The following is a 7,500-nucleotide window of genomic DNA, read 5'->3' as shown; positions in this document are numbered from 1 at the left end:
AGAGAGAGAGAGAGAGAGAGAGAGAGAGAGAGAGAGAGAGAGAGAGTGTGTGTGTCATGTAAATTTATAGGAGAGAAACAGACATTACTAAAAGGTTTGATAGCTATTTCGAGAGAGAGAGAGAGAGAGAGAGGAGAGAGAGAGAGAGAGAGAGAGAGAGAGAGAGAGAGAGAGAGAGAGTGTGTGTGTCATGTAAATTTATAGGAGAGAAACAGACATTACTAAAAGGTTTGATAGCTATTTCGAGAGAGAGAGAGAGAGAGAGAGAGAGAGAGAGAGAGAGAGAGAGAGAGAGAGAGAGAGAGGTGTGTGTGTCATGTAAATTTATAGGAGAGAAACAGACATTACTAAAAGGTTTGATAGCTATTTCGAGAGAGAGAGAGAGAGAGAGAGAGAGAGAGAGAGAGAGAGAGAGAGAGAGAGAGAGTGTGTGTCATGTAAATTTATAGGAGAGAAACAGACATTACTAAAAGGTTTGATAGCTATTTCGAGAGAGAGAGAGAGAGAGAGAGAGAGAGAGAGAGGAGAGAGAGAGAGAGAGAGTGTGTGTGTCATGTAAATTTATAGGAGAGAAACAGACATTACTAAAAGGTTTGATAGCTATTTCGAGAGAGAGAGAGAGAGAGAGAGAGAGAGAGAGAGAGAGAGAGGAGAGAGAGAGAGAGAGAGTGTGTGTCATGTAAATTTATAGGAGAGAACAGACATTACTAAAAGGTTTGATAGCTATTTCGAGAGAGAGAGAGAGAGAGAGAGGAGAGAGAGAGAGGAGAGAGAGAGAGAGAGAGAGAGAGAGAGAGAGAGTGTGTGGTGTCATGTAAATTTATAGGAGAGAAACAGACATTACTAAAAGGTTTGATAGCTATTTCGAGAGAGAGAGAGAGAGAGAGAGAGAGAGAGAGAGAGAGAGAGAGAGAGTGTGTGTGTCATGTAAATTTATAGGAGAGAAACAGACATTACTAAAAGGTTTGATAGCTATTTCGAGAGAGAGAGAGAGAGAGAGAGAGAGAGAGAGAGAGAGAGAGAGAGAGAGGAGAGTGTGTGTCATGTAAATTTATAGGAGAGAAACAGACATTACTAAAAGGTTTGATAGCTATTTCGAGAGAGAGAGAGAGAGAGAGAGAGAGAGAGAGAGAGAGAGTGTGTGTGTCATGTAAATTTATAGGAGAGAAACAGACATTACTAAAAGGTTTGATAGCTATTTCGAGAGAGAGAGAGAGAGAGAGAGAGGAGAGAGAGAGAGAGAGAGAGAGAGAGAGAGTGTGTGTGTCATGTAAATTTAGAGTAGGAGAGAAACAGACATTATTAAAAGGTTTGATAGCTATTTCAAGAGAGAGAGAGAGGAGAGAGAGAGAGAGAGAGAGAGAGAGAGAGAGATGCTATAAGTTCTATGGAAATTACCAGTATGAAGAGAAAAAGACCCTTTGAAAAAATCATTTCACAGCGATGATCCTTTGCTTCATGTGGGCTAGGCAGGGTGGGGGAAGGCCTTAGATAAATCTTGGAGGGGGGGGGGGGGGGGTTGGCAAGGCCGATGAGATCCGGGGCCACCCGACTCATCACACGTTTGATTCGCAGATTGGCCTGGGATAAATACAGCATCGGTGTTTTCATGTGCGTTCGAATCAATGCCTCGGAAAAGAAAACAACGAGGGGTGGCATTGGTGACGCGGTGCGTCCTGATTGGTTGATGTGGGTGTCGGATAATAGGCCGGAGGTGGAGGATAGGGAGGAGGAGGAGAACGGGAGGAGGAATTGAGTAGCGTACCCGACGTCTTTGTAACCTCCGTCCCATAAAGGCAGACGGAGATCTGTGCGAAGGGTGTGTGTCAAGCTATCTGCCGCGGGTCTTGGTATTCTGCGCGCGTGGGGCTTAACCCTTACACCCTTCGCCCTCTCGTCTTTGCATCCGGGACTCGTACACGTACGGAGAGAGAGAGAGAAGTACCACTTCGCTTCGGTAGGATATTCCTGAGAGAGAGGTCAAGACTTGAACAGGTACACGGTGAGTTGAGGAGAAATAAAGCCTTCTGTTATTAGTTGAATTAGGATAGTGAGAGAGATAGAGTCCTTCAAGTTCATTTTATGAGATTAAGACTTAACCTGGTATGGAGAGAGAAAGAAAGAGAGTTCTCTTTATTAAAATGTTGCCTAAGATTTCCTTAATTAATTTAATACCAAGTGAGATATAGAGAAAAGTCTTTCCTTTCTTACAAAGGATATTGCTGAAACAAAATTTTTAACTTTTTTTTTTAACATCGTTACATTTTGCTTAAACGAAATTTTTAACTAGTTTTCTTTTTCATATTCTAAAATCGTTAAATTGCCCGCTTTTATGCTGAGAGAGAGAGAGAGAGAGAGAGAGAGAGGAGAGAGAGAGAGAGAGAGAGAGAGAGAGACCTTCAATGGTGTTATGAATAATGGCAAGAAATAACAAATTCAAAAGCTGCATTGTGTGAGAGAGAGAGAGAGAGAGAGAGAGAGAGAGAGAGAGAGAGAGAGAGAGAGAGAGAGAGAGAGAGAGAGAGAGAGAGAGAGTTTTTAAGCAAGCACCCAAGTAGAATCAATTTGCTTAGATTTTCTCCATTAATTCATTACTTTGTCTAACTTATCAACTAATACATTCATTCATTTGTTTGTGTCTTTTTAATGCATTCAATTAATTGAGCTGTAAAATTTCACAATTTGGAGTTTTTACCTTAATTTCACACACACACACACACACACACACACACACACACATATATATATATATATATATATATATATATATATATATATATATATATATATATTTGTGTGTGTATACATAAAAGTAGAGTAAATACAGTTGAGAACATCCTACTACTAACATTTTTAAGAATATATAGTTTGGTTAAATTTTCTACAATAATTATAAGCTTTTTTGCAGTGTTTCAGGGCGTCTTCTGGCTCAAAAATCAGAAAAGTTTAATATGAAATTTAAACACACACATATATATATGATGAGTGTGTGTATGTATGTGTGCGTATGTGTAGTTTTTAGATATGTTACTTTACATTTCCAATTAATGTATAATGTTTTACTGTCGTCTAAAAATCGAAGGGAACAACGTCTTTCCGATCAATCTAAGCTCCATTTGCGTTTTTTCTATTTAATGTTTAGTGTCTACACCTGTTTCGAATCACGCTTTTACACGATTCTTCTTCAGGGGTACATTTGATGAATGATGGTCTTAGCATAGTATGAAGGTTATGACAATGCAAATTCAAAATAAAATAAAATATTTAGATACTGCCAAATCAATTACCAAACATTGTTAAACTAAAATTTTCAGATACTTTGACTTCTTGTCAAAGTATCTGAAAATATGTTTCAAGATTAATTATGAAATGCATTTCAAGATCAGTTTTTAAATATATTTTAGGTTGATTTTGAAATAAGTTTAAAGATTAATTTTGAAATGCATTTCAAGATTAATTTTGAAATGCATTTCAAGATTAGTTTTTAAATACATCTTTAGATGAATTTTGAAATACGTTTCAAGATTAATTTCTTAATGCATTTTGAGATTAACTTTGAAATACAAATAGTTTTTCAAAAAGGCTTCCTAAAATTTCATGACAAATTTCATAAGCTCATCCCGTCTTCAACAAAGCTTCCGATTCCAATCTTTCAACGGGATTAACGTCTGTTCATCAAGTCCGTTTTCTCTAGTTCTACCCAGGCTAAATTGTGAGGCTTACTCTGCCCATCAGGCAATCTAGTTTACGGTATTTGTTTACAAGACCACGCTCTCCATTTACTCCCAAGTTATGCAGTCCTGCAGCTCTCCTCTTTTTGTACAGTGATTAGGAGGTTCTTTTAAATGCTGGGAAAGCAAAAAATGGCAAGCTATGTTGAGCAAGAGGGGAGGGTTTATGTAAAAAACTAGCTTGGTTTCTTCACAAAACGACCTGGAAATGACATCGTCAACATAGTCAACCTAAGTTCGTGATGCCAGCGTACATTTGATATATATTAAAAATATATACTAAATTAAAAATGAAGTAACTACTTAAAATTGTCCATGAAATATCAATTCACAAATAGTGACACTGCGTAATTACTCCATTTTTATTTTAGTACATATTTTGAATATACAGTAAATCAAATGTACGCTGGCACCGAGAACTTTTGTTCATGTACGCTGGCATCACAAAATTCTGCTTAGTTGACTATGTTGGCGATGTCAATTCCAGGTCGTTTAGTGAGGAAACCAAGCTAGTTTTTTGTAACCTTACCCCCCTTTCTCAACATATCTTGACATTTTTAGGTTTCCCAGAATTTAAAGAACCTCCTAATTACTGTACAAGAAGAGGAGAGTTGCAGGACTGCATAACTTGGGAGTAAATGGAGAGCGTGGTCTTGTAAACAAATACCAAAAACTAGATTGCCTGATGGGGCGAGTAAGCCTCTCAATTTATCCTGGGTAGAACTAGAGAAAACGGACTTGATGAACAGACGTTAATCCCGTTGAAAGATTGGAATCGGAAGCTTTGTTGAAGACGGGATGAGCTTATGAAATGTGTCATGAAATTTTGGGAAGCATTTATGAAAAAAAATTTTATGTATTTCAAAATTAATTTCAAAATGGAATTAAGAATTAATCTTGAGACGTATTTCAAAATTAAGCTAAAAGTTTATTTTAGAACTAATCTTGAAATGTATTTCAAAACTAACCTTGAAAAATATTTTAAAATTAATATTGAGATTTTTTTGGGAAGCACTTTTGAAAAATTATTTATGTATTTCAAAATTAATTTCAAAATGGATTTAAGAATTAATCTTGAAACGGATTTCAAAATTAAGCTAAAAATTTATTTTAAACCAATATTGAAATGTATTTCAAAACTAATCTTGAAGCATATTTCAAAATTAAGCTAAAAATTTATTTTGAAACTAATCTTGAAATATATTTCAAAACTAACCTTGAAACATATTTCAAAATTAACATTGAAATTTTCTTCTCAAAGAATCTTAAAATTTGAATTAATCTATTTGTAAACTGTGTTGATCTCATATCTGTTCCATATGAAAATCTATGATCTCGTTTCTCTAGCTTTTTTCTTCAGTATACAAGATCAGGTATTTCCAGAAAAGAACCATTTGAGTGAAAGGTCATTTATGTTGTTTCTTTCACAGCATTGTTTCATTGTTCAAACTAACATTAGACGGAACATTTCATATTGCTATGGGTATATCTAGTACGCACACGCATGCATGCACGCACACTAACACTTATATGTCAATATACTGTAGATTTGTTTATTTGTTTGTTCAAGTTATTATTATTCATTATTCATTTTAAATTTAGAATTTTAAATTAAAATTTTATTTTAAAATGTTAATATTATTATTATTATTATTATTATTATTATTATTATTATTATTATTATTATTATCACTAGCTAAGCTACAACCTTAGATGGAAAAGATAGATTCTATAAGCCCAAGGGCTCCGACAGGGAAAAATAGCCAGTGAGGGAAGGAATTAAGGAAATAAATATATGATATGAGAAATAATGAACAATTAAAATTAAATGTTTTATTTTATATTCATATATCTATATTCTGAATGGCGATTCCCCTGGCATTATAACTAGTTAGGTTGGTTCTCCTGTCGGGACATCTGATCATGCCTTGATTTCATTAGTAGTGAAGACTGAGCAGCCTGTCCCTGATATATCATACTCGTGTAAAATTTATATGAAATCCCAAGCAGACTGGATATGGGATTTTAGATGATCTTTTATGCTTGAATTGGTCACAATTATATATATATATATATATATATATATATATATATATATATATATATATATATATATATATGTGTGTGTGTGTGTGTGTGTATGTATATATATATGTATATATACATATGTATACATATGTAATAAATATTATATACGGGTATATATATATATATATATAATATATATATATATATATATATATATATATATGTATATATATATATATATATATATATATATGTATGTATATATATATATATATATATATATATATATATATATATATATATATATATATAGGTATACGCATATGCTTATATACACTGTACATATGTAATTGTATACTTTTGTATACCGTCTAATTATATATGTATGTGTATAGTTAGTAATCTTCTTGATAATTATCCATCGAAAACAATATCTATATATCAACCGAAATGCATTAATATAATCATTGAGGTCACAATGTGTTATATGTATAACGTGATGAAAGGGATTGTGTATCGCCAAGATCAGTAAAGCTGTACTAGTTAGGGCAACTCATACTAAGTTGGTTTGCTGTGAGCAACCAGACTAAAGTCTCCAACCATCACTAATCCGCAGTGTCATCGTGGTGATGAAAATAGCCAAACCCCAAACATGAAGAAGCACATATCTGAGGCCTTTGTCCTTCAATGTATTTGTTGTTGTCCTTGTAGTAGTCACATGTGTATGTTTATAATTGTTAAATATAAAGTAACAAACAGATATCAGATTGTTACAAGTGCGATGAAATTAATAGAAATGATATTTCTTAACTTAATAAAAAGGTCTAACACAAAGTCGGCGTAGGCCTCTACAATGAATATAATGCTATTTTCCCTATTGGAGCCCTTGGGCTTAGCATTCGGCTTTTCCGACTAGGGTTGTAGCTTAGCAAGTGATAATAATAATATTAATTAATAATTATAATCATAATCATAAACATAATAACAATAACAGTATCAATAACAATAACAACAACAACAACAACAACAACAACAATAATAATAATAATAATAATAATAATAATAATAATAATAATAATAATAATAATAACAGTAGCAGTAACAGTAAAAGTAACAATAATAATAATAATAATAATAATAATAATAATAATAACAATATACTATTCCTATCCGTGTGTTTCCATAAAGAAGAAACTCTTAAATGATCCCCCCTTCCTTTAGTTGTACACTTTTATATAACGCCTGAGGTGGCTTATAAAAATATTTTTTTTTATTTACGTTTTCGATTTTCTTAAGGTCAAGTTAATTGAAATTTAGGATTGAATTTTAGTTTTGGGAAGTTTGAATCCAAATTAATGTTCTATAGTATAGAATCTAGGGAAAAAATCGTTTTTAACAATTTTCTAGGGGAAACTGACCCCAATTAAAATCTAGGGAAAACTGAAGGAATTATTAATTCTATGGAGGAAATTAAACCCATTAGATGATTTTAAGGAAAAGTTGAGGCATTATTAATTTTCTAGGGAAAACTGACCCTAATAGACTCCAAGGAAAACTGGAGGCATTATTCATTTTCTAATGGAAACTAACCCAAATTAAGTTCTAGGGAAAACTGGAGTTTTTATCAATTTTCTAGAGGAAACTGACCCCATTAGACTTCAAGGAAAACTGGAGGCATTATTAATTTTCCAGCGGAAACTTACTCCAATTAGATTCTAGGGAAAATTTGAGGCATTATTAA

The 7,500-nt window shown here is 33.3% G+C and overlaps 1 protein-coding gene across 1 annotated transcript in view; it reads left to right on the top strand.

Moving 5' to 3' along the window:
* Positions 1-1,801: 1,801 nt before the first annotated feature.
* The window catches only part of LOC137622050 (uncharacterized), a 51,683-nt gene continuing 45,984 nt past the window's right edge, over positions 1,802-7,500 (top strand). The window contains exon 1 of the mRNA XM_068352529.1: positions 1,802-2,002. The gene's annotated coding sequence lies outside the window, so the exon portion shown is untranslated. The remainder of the gene's footprint in view (positions 2,003-7,500) is intronic.

The sequence above is a fragment of the Palaemon carinicauda genome, chromosome 28 (genome assembly GCF_036898095.1).
Source record: "Palaemon carinicauda isolate YSFRI2023 chromosome 28, ASM3689809v2, whole genome shotgun sequence".
NCBI classification, from domain to species: domain Eukaryota; kingdom Metazoa; phylum Arthropoda; class Malacostraca; order Decapoda; family Palaemonidae; genus Palaemon; species Palaemon carinicauda.
The sequence above is the reverse complement of the archived record's forward strand: the minus strand, read 5'-3'. Positions and strand labels throughout refer to the sequence as shown.